This window comes from Vicia villosa, linkage group LG7, assembly GCF_029867415.1.
Source record: "Vicia villosa cultivar HV-30 ecotype Madison, WI linkage group LG7, Vvil1.0, whole genome shotgun sequence".
Classification (NCBI taxonomy): Eukaryota; Viridiplantae; Streptophyta; class Magnoliopsida; order Fabales; family Fabaceae; genus Vicia; species Vicia villosa.
Window position 1 is genome coordinate 13966015 of NC_081186.1, and position 15406 is coordinate 13981420.

Consider the following 15406-nt stretch of genomic DNA (forward strand, 5'->3'; position numbering starts at 1 on the left):
AGGTCTAATTCTATCATCACGAACGGTGTAGACACGATCAACCTTCAAAGATCTAATTCAGTTACTACGAACGGTGCTGACACGAACAATATTCCAAGATATAGTTCTATTACTACAAACGGTGTAGACACGATCATCTTTCCAAGATCTAATTCAGTTACTACGAATGGTGCTGACACGGTCAATATTCCAAGATCTAATTCTATTACTACGAACGATGTAGACACAATCATATTTCCAAGATCTAATTCAGTTACTACGAACAGTGCTAACATGATCAACCTCCAACAAACACTTCTCAATACTTCGAGCTCGGATATAGTCTAATGTATAACTCATTCTGACTTTCATATTATCAAGATCAGATGGCATCTTTAAGCCCATCTCAGACAACTTTTTGTCAACGTCCATATGGCATCTTTAAGCCCATCCCTGAAAAGGTCCCTGTATCATCAAGGGCAAATTTCTTGGTATTCTAGTGTTCAATCCTCTTCCACCTTCAGATTCCAATAGACACACAAGCCAATCTACATCCTCAGGTTTAAAAAGATTGAACAGGGGAAGTTCTCATACCCCAAAATTTTTCCATCATTTTTCAAAGTATTTTTGACTCATATGATCTTCAATTGCTCAAGACAATACAAGAATTGGGCACACATACCTGGCTCCTAAGAAATTAACCCACATCTAGGGTTTTCCTTATCTCAAGGTGAAATCAATTTCTGAGGCCTCAAATGAACCTCATGGATTCTCATATGCTTCAAAGGATCCTCATGCCAATTTTCAAGCTCTGATTCATAAGGTTGCTCAGTCAACAGTTCAAATAGTCAACAATCGACCAGTTTGACCTAAAAGTCAACTATGGTCAAATTACAGTCAAAACTCCCAATTTTTGGTCAACATCTTTATCTTGAAGTAACATTCATCATTTGATCAAGGGTTGATCATGATTCATCAAGGAAAGTTCAGAAATCAACAAAACTCAAAGTTTCTAAATTAGGGTTTTTGGACTAAAAGTCAACTGAACTTTGACAAGCCATAACTTTCACATGGAACATCAGAAATCTTCCATCCAAAGCTCATTTTGAAGGAAATTGAATTCTCTACAAATTTGTATCTCACATGACAAGGCTAGAAATGCTTCATTTGAGAGATATGAATCAAATGAATATAGGTCCTTTTTGAAAGTTAACCAAAGCAGTTTTTTGTCAAAGCCCATATCATCAAGATAAAATATCCAAATAGAAAAAAGGAACCAAAGTGTCTTATATAATACATCTTGAGGTTTCCAAAAAGTCCTAAAACTCCTCCATATCTTAAAAATTGAGGGAGATATGCCTTGTCAAAGTTGGACCATTTTAAGGGAAAAAGTGTGAAATAAAAGGCTCTAAAATGAATCTTTTCGCAAAGAGACCCAATCTTTCTTGGCCCAATATTCATCCATAAGTTATCCAAGACTCCCAAATACCATTGCCACGAATTTTTGATTTTTATTTGATTTTTTATGAATTATTAATCATTTAAAAGTGATGATTAATTCATATAAATTATGTAAAATCAAATATTTGATTTAAAGGCATATGGGAATCAAATCCTTATCTTGAATTAAACTTCATCATTTTATCAAGGGTTGATCATGATTCATCAAGGAAAGTTCAGAAATCAACAAAACTCAAAGTTTCTAAATTAGGGTTTTTGGACTAAAAATCAACTGAACTTTGACCAGCCATAACTTTCACATGGAACATCAGAAACTCTCCATCCAAAGCTCATTTTAAAGGAAATTGAATTCTCTACAAATTTGTATCTCAAACGCCAAGGCTATAAATGCTTCATTTGAGAGATATGGATCAAAAGATTATAGGTCTTTTTTGAAAGTTAACCAAAGCAGTTTTTTGTCAAAGCCCATATCATCAAGATAAAATCTCCAAATGGAAAAAAGATTATAAAGTGGCTTATAGAAGACATCTTGTGGTTTTCAAAAAGTCCTAGTACTCCTCCATATCTTAAAAATTGAGGGAGATATGCCTTGTCAAAGTTTGACCATTTTAAGGGAAAAAGTGTGAAATAAAAGGCTCCGAAATGAATCTTTTCGCAAAGAGACCCAATCTTTCTTGGCCCAATCTTCATCCACAAGTTATAAAAGACTCCCAAATACCATTGCCACGAATTTTTTATTTTTATTTGATTTTTTATGAATTATTAGTCATTTAAAAGTGATGATTAATTCATATAAATTATGTAAAATCAAATATTTGATTTACAAGCATATGAGAATCAAATTCACTCACTATTTATATCACATTTCCAATATAATTTCGTACACATGGTGATTGAATCAATTAAAGTAAAAAATAGAAAGATTCAAGACAAATTTCCAATCAAATTTTCCAACATTAAAGTTCATGATTCAAAGAGATTTGGCCCAAATTTTTGACCTAAATCCACTCTTCTATAAGAACATAACAAGGCCAGGTGCTGGGGGACGAAAATTCTGCAGCCAAGAGTGATCCCTAAGGTTCAAAAAGCTCAAGATCAAAGTGAATTCGATTTCTTGCTTGCAGAAGGTTTCCAAGGCTTTTGAGGATCCCAAAACGTTCCTGAGACTCCTCTGAAGATTTTCCGATCATCATCAAGCCTAGACACATTGCCAATCCTCCGCAACAAGTCACAGTTTGTCCTTCCTTTTCCATCCTTCGATTTCAATGATTCCTAAAGCATAAATATAATTTGAATACATAATCTTGTTAGGCATGTTGCTTTGAGTGTTTCTGGGCGATTAATTTGATGATTGCGGTCGTATATTATGAATCACCATTGTTGAGTGTTAGGGTTTCGAATTAGGAACTTTTTATGCAGGCCGAATTAGACCAAATTGGGGCAACCATGGAGGTCGTATGATCCAGACGAAGCTAACCATGGTTTCGTTCTTAACTTTTATGAGCGTATAAGGATTTTCCAGGTTACATGTATAATAGCTACGATTTTTTTCGTAGCTAATTGGTAGCAAAAGTGAGGTCTAAATTGTAGGTCTAGTGGAGACGATGAAGACGTGGCCATTCCTCGTTGGGACGTTTGAATTGCGCGCGCGTTTTCACGGTCCATGAAGCTTAATTCATATATATTTTTATCAACGCGTATATTTTACAAATGGAACGCGTGGTTGAGATGGTGAAGGTGCACGCTTGAGTCAGGGGTCGCAGGTTCGAGCCTGCATCCCTAAATTATTTTTTTGTGAAGCACAAGGTTCTTGATTCAGTGTATAAGGATTACGGAGCTTCGCCCTAGACCCTCACATCAAAGCCTCATATCATCCCAACATCTGATCCAACGCTTCCAAACACGCAAGTCCATCATACACCCTCAGGGACCTACCACACCTGATCAGAGCTAAGTTTTCCCAAATTTTTTTATTTTTAATTACATAATTCCTTTTATTTATTTATTTATTTATTTATTTATTTCTTTTCTTTTATTTTATTTTTATTATCTATTTACTTTAAAAAATTTATATTTTCATTAAGAATGTTATTTTTTATGATCATTTATTTTTTTATCGAAAACTCGACTTTATTTATCATCTCATCACTAATTGTTTTTTATTAACAATTCAAATTTTTGCCTATACTATTAATTAATGGGTTAATGAACTTTTTTGTCCCTTTAAATATTTCAAATTTCGTTTTTAGTCCCTCCAAAATTTTCCTTCAAGAAATCGTCCCTTCAAAATTTTTCTTCCGAGCTATTGGTCCCTAACGTCAATTTTCCTAGCTAATCGGCGGCTAAAGTCGTAGCTAATCTCTAGAAAATTTGACGTTAGGGACCAATAGTTTAGACGAAAATTTTTGAAGGGACGATTTCTTAAAGGAAAATTTTGGAGGGACTAAAAATGAAATATGCAATATTTAGAGGGACCAAAAGGTTCATTAACCCTTAATTAATTAGTTAATTAGGATTTAATCCAGTAATCATTCAATTATCATATTTTATCGAACATTCAATTTCCTTAACCTTCAATGGTTATTTAAAAAATATTAAATTATTTATTTTACATATTTTGTTTAAACCAATTGCTTTAAACCTTGTTTGTTTAATCAATTAGGGTTTATAATCTTTAATGTACTAACTTTTCTCTTCTTCATTCTTAATTTTCAGGGTTGATCAAGGATCGATGAAGGCTCGAGATATTTAAATTAATTATTTTTCCTCTTATTTTTTTGCCTTTATTTCTTACCTTTATTTTCTGCATCAACGGGTTTTGGCCATATAATCCCCTACCCGAGGCCTTGTAATAGTTAGGTTTTGTATTATTTGTTTATAACTGCGTGGTTAGTAACCCTAGGGAGTGCAATCCTGTTAATTGAATTAGAATAACTAATTACCAGATAATATATCTGAATGTAACCACGTGATTGTGCCACACACACACCTTTAGGGTAACCTCTCTGGCTGCCTTGTTGCCTGTTGCCTTATTATTTGTTGCCTTTAACTTTAATTCTGGATAGTCAAGTCCCTCGATTCCGAGGATACCTAAGCAAAACAAACGTTGCCCTCAGTTCATTCATCATCAATTTTGTCCCTCGAGGTTGCCTTATAAATGATGATTGTCCCCATTGCTAGGGTATCCTCGCATGTTGCACGTAACACCCCATATTTTCTAAATTTAATTTAATCGGAATTTAAATTATAATTTAGAATTATTCGGTATTTTGGTGGAATTATTTGAAAAGAATTATGAGATAGGCTATTGGGCCAAAGTGTGGTGTTAGTAAAGAGGGGGGTGCTATGTTAGTAGGCCTTTTACTAAATTATAATCTATTTTAATAAAATAAGAAAAAGAAGAAAATTAGAAAAGAAAAGAGGAAAACCTAAGAGGAAGAGGGAGAGAGCTCATGGACAAAGACTCATTTTCGTATTCATGGTGCAGCCTTCAGAAAACGAGTCATAACTCTGCTCGTAGCTCCAAATCAGGTAATTCTTGAAGATTCGGATTCTACACAAAATTTCCTTTGATTTGATATATTAATTCGTGTCAGGAAAGTTCTCGATGAGGGAGATAAGCGAGTTTGAAGATTGGAGATTCTTGCTGAAATTGAGGAAAAAGGGCTTACGTGTTTGATAAAGAAGAAGGGGGATAATCCATATTTTTGGCTAAGGTAAGGGGGGACTCTCCATTTAATCTCTATTATCGTGTTGTGAATGATGATATTGATTAGGAATGTTGTTTAAATCAATAGGTTCCATATTTTGATTGAGTCAATGTGAGAATCTGTATGTTGAAAACCTATGATTATGAATCACTAAAAGATTGAGTGGAATTATGTTTGGATCGAATGAAATAGACATGGATTATTAACTATAGATGATAGATGATTACCACGTGTTTAGAAGTGTAGAAATTCTGGTTTTTGGATCCAAATCGCAGGTTTAACAAATGAAATCGCGAGGAAGACGAATGGGGTAAGTTGCAGGTTTTTGGAACTTCTACCAATTCACGTATGGTACGCGTATGATACGCGTATGGGGGGGGTGGTACGCGTATGGTACGCTCCCCATTGGGCACCAGAATACGTCCATCTGCTGGTACGCGTATGGCAAGGTGTTGGTACACGTATGAACTTGTGATACGTGTATGTGTGTGTTTTGTGTGGAAAACTTGTTCTGCTCATACGCGTATGATACGCGTATGGTGCATGTGTTGTGAATTTTTGGCCCTGTTGGTACGCGTATGGCCAGCGTGAAACGCAGATTTTGCTGTTTGTGAATTTTAAAAGATAGAATAATGCGTAACTTTTGAATTGATGATATGTTTGGAATGATGTTTGGATTATGATGATTAGAATGAGATAAATCATATGATTAATTGATATATGATTTTATTGAATGATGTTAATACATATATATATATATATATATATATATATATATTTATATATATATATATATATATATATATATATATATATATATATATATATATATATGAACATGCTTATGATGGTGATGATGATGATGAAATGAGTAAAGATGATGCTACTCATAAAATGTTGATGATAAAAGTATGTTGTATATATGTTTGCATGCATTCATAACCATTTGATGAGGGCTGAATCCTAATGATGAGAGGATTCAGTGAAGGGCAAGATTCCCATTGTGTGGAATCTGTGCTGGCAGGGCCGTATCTGGATGATGATAGATCGGTCGGTGGGTTTTCCCATTGATGATGTTGGTACCACATGCATAGTGTCAGTTTCATACATATGCATGATTTTTCTTATAACATAATTAATATATGTTATAAGATGACTTGATGTTTGTAGATGTGTGACAATGATGTGTCTAAATATGAAATGATTGGGTGAATCATATAACTATGATATATTGTTGTTTGTGATGCAATAATATTGGTTAACTGTGATGAGACTCACCCTTACTTGTTGTTATTTTCAGATTGAGAATAGCGGCGCGACTTGGTGGGGATTAGCTCATAAGTCGGTTTAGTTGTTGTGTCGGTGTCATGCTCTGATAGATGTAACACTGGGAACGCGATGTTTTGAGTTTCGATTATAACTCTATTTGTTTATTTTGTTTTAAGTCTGATACATTAATGATGTAATGTTGACTTGATGATTCAATTCCGCTGTGTAAACATGATTTTTTATCTAATGAGTTATAATTCAGATGTTTCAGTGAATGCATGACATATGCCGAACGTGTGTCTTCTTTTATTTATGAGTTGTGGCACCTCTTTACATGTTCCTCTAATTTATATTTGTTTAATTTCCGTGGGGTATTAGAGGGGTGTTACAATAGTGGTATCAGAGCAGGTCGGTCCGTCCGGCCAATTGTCGAGTCAGTTGAATTGCACGACAGTTGAATACTGTCAGCGTATTATCCCTTGGTACGCGACATGTGAATGAATCATTGTCGGTACTTATTTGTTTTGTTGCAGGTGTTGGATTGAAACAAGTGGGGGAGAAGTTTCACTTCTCGGTCATGTTTTAGTTGTAAGATGATTGGTTCGGTAGACTGTTGTTGGCAACAGTGCAAGCGTTGTTGGAGTTGTTGTTTCCCGAATCAAAAGTGACTTGGAATTAAGACTTGACTGGTAATTAAGTTGGAGCATCTTGAAGGAAGATGATTAGATGTAATTAATGATTATTTGTAGAAGAGGGAAATTAGTAGGTTGCAATGTATCAGCTCTGCTGGTTGACTGCGAAGTTGTCAGTTGAGTAGCCTTACGTCTTGGAAAAGGTTCAGCTGCAAGTTTGCAAAGAGGATTGTTGTCGTAATGTTTCAGAAATCGCACTTCGGTGTGATGGGATATGTTTCTCAAGTTATAAGAATATTTGGAAGTGAAGAGATATGATAAGGGGCTGTTTGGAATGTGATCAAGTTGAAGAGAATGAGTTTTGGAGTGAGATTTTCGTAAGCAAAACGCAGGAAAATTGCTGAATAGTTGCAGATTTTTGGAAATTCATAACTCGAGTTCTGGACATCCGATTTGAGTTCCGTTTGAAGCGACGGAAAGATAACGAGATGAACTTGGTTATAAAAATGGTTGCAACAGCTGTAACATATTTAATTGTGACAGGATGATGTTGGAAAGAGGTGAAGTTGCGGTTACGCTTGCTCTTAGAACTAGACTTGGTTGTTGGTACTGCACGGGATGTCAGTGTCAGAGTTGAACAGATTGAAGGAACAATTAAAGGGTTTGTTGAGGAGAAATTTTATAGATTAAGTGTACCATTTGAGAGGTTTTGGAGATATCGTATAGAGTGTCGCTCCATGATGACGATGTTGCATTTCAGATGATGTTAGAAAATTCATATCTTGAGTTTCGAGTGTCGGATTAATGTTCCGTTTGAACCTACAAAGAGGAGAGATTATGTTCTACCTTATGGGAGAGTTATAAATACATTGGAGTGATTTTATGAGGAGATATTTTGAAGTCGGTTAAGGAAGCGTGAAACTTGTTGAATAGGAATGCCTACTACCGCGATTGTTGAATCAAAATTGAGTAGAACATGTTATTGATGGGATGTTCGGTAATAAGGATGATTTGAGTGCCGATGGAATTTTGTGAAGAGTGAATTAATAGTAAAGGTGGAATAAACACTAGAACTCTTGGAGTCGTATTTGTGAGGCCAAAGTAACGATAGGTATAAAAGAAGAATTGTAGAGAATTTCTAACACCTATTGATGTGAGGAAGACATGTTGAGATTTCGAGTGGAATGATATTTGGGCGCGAAAGATGTCATGGAATTTGGAGTAAAACCACGAGTTATGAATATTGTGTTACTGCGTTGAGTAGGAAGTCTTTAAATATGTCAGTGCAAATGGTGAAAGAGTTGGATTTAATTGAAAGATTTAGAAATTTGAGTTTGGTATATGAAGGTGATCCTAATAGTGTTAGATTGCGTATGCTAAGCTGACTAGTGGTATTCTTGACAAGATTAGAGGAGGTCAGACAATCAGACAACTGATGTTGAGTCGAGCGATAAGTTGACTTTGTGGTATCGAGGTAAAGGCGGTAAACTCAGGATTGACGAGAATAGTATAATGTGGTTTGGTGATCGGGTTTGTGTTCCTGATGGCTTTGAGCTTCGAAAGAATATTCTTGAAGAAGGACACCACAATGAATTATTGGACTATGACGATGTTAATGAGTTTGAGTGCAAACTCAGAAAGGACACTATTATGTAATAACGAGAGTTTATGCTTAAATATGGTTGTCGGCTATCTATTGGCAAATTGAGGACTTGATCACCCTTAATCTCTTGTTGATAGTAAACAAAATCATATAAATGGTGTGAGAATGTTTGTTACCTTAATGGTATAAGATGTGATGAATGCTAAGCTGTGAGAATGATCACTCACCATATTGTGGGAACTTATGAAGAAGTGAATATGAAAGAGTGCAACATATTGAACGGTGACTTAAGACGGGTAATCAGAGTCGCACAGCGGAAGTGTGATATAGAGCAGTGTTATAAGTACTATTCATGGGCAGTGAGGAATTAAAATGCCGGAAGCCTACATAGAGAATATGTATTGATCTATATATTAGATTCAAAATCTAGTGGGTGTAAGGATGTCGTGCCAGAGAATTAGAACTCTTTTGAATAATTGCCGAGATGATGAGCATGTTACTGTGGTTGTACATGTTTGACGAGTATGTATTTGGCGAAGTTAAGACGATGAGTTGATACTATACGATGCTATAATAATTTTGTGTCGTTGTTAAGGTGATATTGTAGATTCCAGATATAATGAGGAATTATACTCTATGAAGGACGAAGTTGATTAATTCTCAGAGAAGAGAGGGACTCAATTTGAGCTATTTTATAAGCAATGATATATCGAGGCTGATGAGTGTGATTATAATTACTTGTGTACACTCGTTCTGATAGTTGGAATGTTTAATAGATAGAGTAAATCAGGATTTTGTTTTTGAATGCGAGTAAGTATTGCTGAGTGGTAAATTAGTACCATGGATGGTAAAGAATGATTCTTGAACGGATGAGTAAAGAGAGTCGGAATTGGGTAAAACTAAGAAATCTAATTGGTAATGATGATTGTAATGAGTAATCGAAAATGTGCAGCAAAAGTGGGATGTAACATGTTGGATATTGCTGGTGTGACTTGAGAGGAGTCAGATAGTTGAAATTCAATGGTATAGGAATGTTATTATCGAGTTTCTAGAAGGAAGCAGTTGATGGAAAGTTTAAGTATTATTTTACCGCCCAGATGGAAGAGTGTGTCTAAGGTTGGTATGTTTGGTAGATGGAATGCATTACTGCAACGTTGATCAAGTGTGGTCATACCATGGTTGTGTAATTATATTATTTAGTTCACTACAACACGAAAGGGCTTTAAAAGCGCTTTTTTTGGCCTTTAACAGCACTTTAAAGCGCTGCCAAAGCCAGCGCTGGCGTAGGCTACGAAAGCGCTTTTAAAAGCGCTCTGGTAGACCCCCCTATAAGAGCGATTTTTCCAGAAAAAGCGCTCTGGTAGACCCCCCTACAAGAGCGCTTTTTATGGAAAAAGCGCTCTGGTAGACCCCCTATAAGAGCGCTTTTTCTGGAAAAAGCGCTCTGGTAGCCCCCCCTACTAGAGCGCTTTTCCAGAAGCGCTTTGGTAGGTTGATTATTTTTTTCTTTTTATTTGATCTTTGGCAGCGCTTTTTGTAAAAAAGCGCTTTAGTAGGGGGACCTTTAAGAGCGCTTTTTAAAAGCGCTGTCGTTGCTAAATGAGATATTTTAAAGTGCAGCCTATAATTTCAGCCTCCCAGATCGACCTGTAATATTTTCGACCTGTAATATGTTTTCAACCTGTAATATTTTCGACCTGTAATATATTTTCGACGATATTATTTCAGCCATCAGTAAGACAATATATATACTATTATAATACTATTATGATATCCAAAATTATATATATATACATCATTACAACATCAATAATATTATAGTTCAAATCGACACAAATCCTACATGAAAAATTGCTTAATATAAAATTGACACAAATCTTCTTTGATTTCTTCCAACTTAAGCTTCGGGTACGCAGCAGCACGGAATTCGTCAAGGTACTACAAAACAAAAACATAATATGAATGATATATTTAGTTAAATGTAATAAATAATATGAAATTATCTTAAGTTATAAATTCATACCGTGAGCGGAATCTCTAATTGATTCGCCTGAAGGATTTCTTTCATATACCTCAAAACAAAGTATCCGCAATCGTAACTGTTTCGCTGTTGCGGACACTACATAGAAAAACAAATAAGATTCTATAGTTGTCTTGTTTTATCAAGTAGCATAAATATTATAAGCAAAATTGTGAAAAATAATGTACCTGCACTTGGATCCATGTAATGTTGTTTGATTTAGTCCGGGATACCTGTGCGTCCCGTTGACTTCGGAACACTTGTATTGATCTAATTAACAAATATATAAAAGCATATGTTTAGATCAATCTCACAAATAAGTAAATATATATATACACGAATATATATTTAGAACGATCTCACTTACAAATCAACGATGTCCTTCATAGCCGGATAATTGGTCCATTCACCATTTACTGAATTCAGATAATACACGACTTCTCTTATAGGGTTGATGGCAAGCAGCAACCAGTGTGCTCTATAAATTAAAACAATAGGTTATATGAAAATTTTGCTATACACAAAGGAAACAGAGATTAGATGTACCAAGAATGAGAAACTAACCCTACTGGTCGGGTATTATACGCCCAAAGATGCAGACTTTCTGTATTGCCGGTGGACATGAATCTATCAACTAAGTACTGTCTAACTGATTCCGGTTCCGAAGCAATTGTCATTCCGCTACAATGGGCGGAAGACACGAAACGGAATCTGTTAGACAATGCAGTCCCGCGCAACACTCTGTCATACAACAACCTTAAATAAAAACATAATAAACATTAGATTATTTTCATTAAAATGTGTAAATAAATTATATTGTGGGACTAATTAAATAATATATCGGATGAGTGAATATTACCGGATGTATGAGTGCATATTACCGACGCCTAGTTGATGATGCCTAAAAATCTCTTCCAAGTCATCAATTGTAATATGTGACTTGAATTCAATACCGAAGACACTTTCATCCATATTGATTTCACGTAAAGCACCATCCTTCAAATCGGACATATCAACCATTGTTGCGAGTGTCGACCAGTATCGAGGCACAAAAGCACCGCCTTTTTTTGCCGCTTGCTTCGGAGGACCAGTGGGTGGTACGCTACGAACCTGCTGCGTCACTTGTTGTGACTCCCGAGGGGATGCCTAAAAATCATATAAGTTAGGTAAAATCATGCAGTTTTAGATTCAAATTATATATTAACACTTTAAATGTACCTCTTTTAGTGATGCAACAGACTCCTCCTCCTGTAAAATCCCTTTACCCTTAATTGCGGGTTTTATAGGAGCAGTCTAAAATTAAAATGTAAAAAATAATTAATAAACGGTTTAGAATTGACATTCGAAAACTAAATGATTCATAATCGTTTTCAATATACCTCATCACTAATGGTAATGAGCTCCGAGGGCCATGCAATAAATGATCCTATTGCATCTCGCAGCAATGTCGTCTCTGAGACCATGTCAGGTACCGGTAGCATCGCATCATTATCTAATACAACATCCACCGATACTTTCAGGTGTCCATCCGGGAGCGGTCTATGGTGAAGTAAATCTCCCAAAGTGTTGTGCACTTTTCCCTTGCCAACTAGTCGATAATTCGGTGACGATAAGTATAGTTGGCAACTTCTTTTGCTTCAGTATCTGGTGGAGCATTTGTATCCGGAGCATCTCTTTCTTGAGCATCTCTTTCTTTTGAGTTTTCTTGTGAGTTTTCAGGTGGAGCATCTCTATCCGGAGCCATTGAACCTGTATCAAACAAACTAAAGCACATTAGTACACTATTAATAAGATAACAATCTATACAAGTCAAATGGAAGTCAAACCATGCATGTACAAGTAAATCGGAAACGAAATCGGTACAAATCAAAATAAGCGTCAAAAAAGAAAGTTGTCGGAATTGAACGAAATTTACATGGCTATGGTAAAACGTCCCCACGGACTCAAAAACAAAGTCGGTTTTCCGAAATTCAGACCCTAAGCCCGACTTTTGATTACGGGCAGAAGCAAAACCGATAAAAAAACAGTCCCGAAATGTAAAGATAAGTGCATGAGCAGCTCCGGAATCGTCAAAATAGTATAGTTACATGTAAAGAAGTCAACAAACGGATACATGGTTCAAAAGTTATGTACAAAACGAGAATATGCATCAAAATTGAATAAGTACTATACTATTGAATAAAACAATCGGTACAAATTGAACAAAGCAAATTAGTCGGACTATGTATACTATTACCTTTATCACTAACGTCTCTTTCTTTTCTTGGTAGGATTGTGTACTACGCGTCTCTTAACAATGCGGACGGTTGGATTGATCCAAATACCCTCGTTATGATCATTTCTAGTACAAGATTCATTCTCATTTTGATTGTTTCTTGTACAAGATTCAATGCCAACACCAATATCACATTGATCTTCAATCTTTTCATCAACTATTTTGTTAGATAAAAGCACTATAGACCATTTCGTACTTGTCGGATCATTGACATAGAACACTTGTTTAGCTTGAGAGGCTAGAATGAAAGGCTCATCTTTGTACCCTACCCTATTGAGATCCACTTGCAAAAATCCTGACTTATCCATTCGTATGCCACTATTATTTTCAACCCACTTGCAACCAAATACAGGAATCTGAAACTTCGCGTAATCAAACACCAAAATGCGCTCGATAACCCCAAAATATGACAAATTTGCAAATTTCGGATTTAAGTCATTCGCACTTGATATGTGCATTGCTTCAGCTACCAAGGTAACACCACTATTTTGCATAGTACTTTTATCATCCTGTTCTTTGGTATAAAATGTGTATCCATTAATTGCGTATGCGCTATAAGAAAGCACAATTACACTTGGACCATAGGCTAAACATCTCAACCTTTCTGTTACTGAAACAGGATCTGAATGATACTTTGAATAAATATGATCCCTAAACCACGGTATGAAACTTCGATTGTGCTCTCGTACTATCCAGTTCTCATTTCTATTTGGATTTAAATCTCGGAGAACAACCTTGTGCATTTCAACAAACGGCTCAACCTCAATCTCATTGTGCAGAACATACAAGTGCACTTGATCCCGTTCGACCATTGATACTGTCACAACTTTATTTCCAATTAGCCTTTTTCCTTCTTTTTTTTTCGACAATATGAGATTTGGGGAGTCCAATTGATTGAACATTTGACAGATATTCAGTACAAAACTCAACCGCTTCTTCAACAACGTATCGCTCGGCAATACAACCCTCCGGTCGACTTCTGTTTTTCACGTACCCTTTTAATATTTTCATATAACGTTCAGCAGGGTACATCCATCTCATATAAGCTGGTCCGCACAGTTGTGTCTCTTTCACAAGATGAACGACTAGATGAACCATTATGTCAAAAAACGAGGGAGGAAAATACATTTCAAGATCACATAAAGTAACAACTATCTCTTTTTGCAATGTTGGTAAGATCGCGGGATCGACCACCTTACTGCAAATAGACCTGAAGAAGAAACACAGCTTAGTTATTGCGCTTCTTACTTTTTCTGGTAGAATAAAACGTATACCTATCGGTAAAAAATGTTCCATTATAACATGGCAATCATGCGTCTTCAAACTCTTTAACTTGAGGTCTTTCATGGACACAAGTCTTCTAATATCTGAAGAGTAGCCTTCTGGAACTTTAACTTCACTGAGGAACTTACACAATGTTTTCTTCTCCTTTCTAGATAGAGTGTAAACAGCAGGTGGCAGATATGTTCGTCTTCCTTTCGTCACGGGCCCCAATTCAGTTCTCATCCCCATGTTTACCATGTCATTCCTTATGTTAACACCATCCTTAGACTTTCCTTGTATATTAAGTAGCGTACCTATAACGCTGTCAAATACATTTTTTTCAATATGCATAACATCCAGGAAATGTCTTACGTACAACGACTTCCAATATGGAAGTTCAAAAAAAATTGACTTCTTCTTCCACCCACCCTTGACAAGTGAATGTGCAAAAGGCTTGCCAAACTGAGTGCTCAGATCTTTCACCTTTTCAAAAATTTGATCACCTGACAAAAAGGGTGGGGCTGTACGATGTTCGGCCTTTCCATTGAATGCTTTTCTCCACCCACGGTAGTGATGATTAGGATTTAGGAATCTACGATGGCCGAGAAAGACATTCTTCTGACAAAGATCCAATCGTGTCGTATCGGTTTCGTCTTCACAAACAGGACACGCCTTTTGACCTTTATTGCTGTACCCGAATAGATTTCCGTATGCTGGAAAATCATTAATTGTTCCAAACAACATCGCCCTCAAGTTGAAACTTTCCTTCCTATACCCATCGTAAACCTCCACACCGTTCTCCCACAAAAACTTTAAATCTTCGATTAAGGGTGCCAAGTATACGTCTATGTCATTCCCTGGTTGTTTAGGCCCAGAAATTAGCATAGATAACATCATGTACTTACGCCTCATACATAGCCACGGAGGTAGGTTATAAATCATAAGAATCACAGGCCATGTGCTATGCGAGATACTTTGAATACCATGCGGGTTCATTCCATCAGTAGACAATGACAACCGAAGGTTTCTTGCTTCTTTTCCAAATTCAGGATATTCAGTATCAACTTTCATCCATTGTGGTGAGTCTGCCGGATGTCGCAACTTTCCATCAATAATTCTTTCATCTGCATGCCAAGTCAAGTGTCTTGAATCGGTCTCACTATGATACATGCGTCTAAATCTCGGAATTATAGG

The 15406-nt window shown here is 36.1% G+C and overlaps 1 long non-coding RNA gene across 1 annotated transcript; it reads right to left on the bottom strand.

Annotated features, from left to right (window-relative positions):
* Positions 1-10451: 10451 nt before the first annotated feature.
* On the bottom strand, positions 10452-10954 carry LOC131617427 (uncharacterized). The gene is made up of 3 exons (XR_009288581.1): positions 10863-10954; positions 10678-10773; positions 10452-10592 (listed from the first exon to the last, which is right to left on the bottom strand). It is a non-coding gene; the product is annotated as an uncharacterized LOC131617427 (long non-coding RNA).
* Between the last annotated feature and the right edge of the window lie 4452 nt (positions 10955-15406).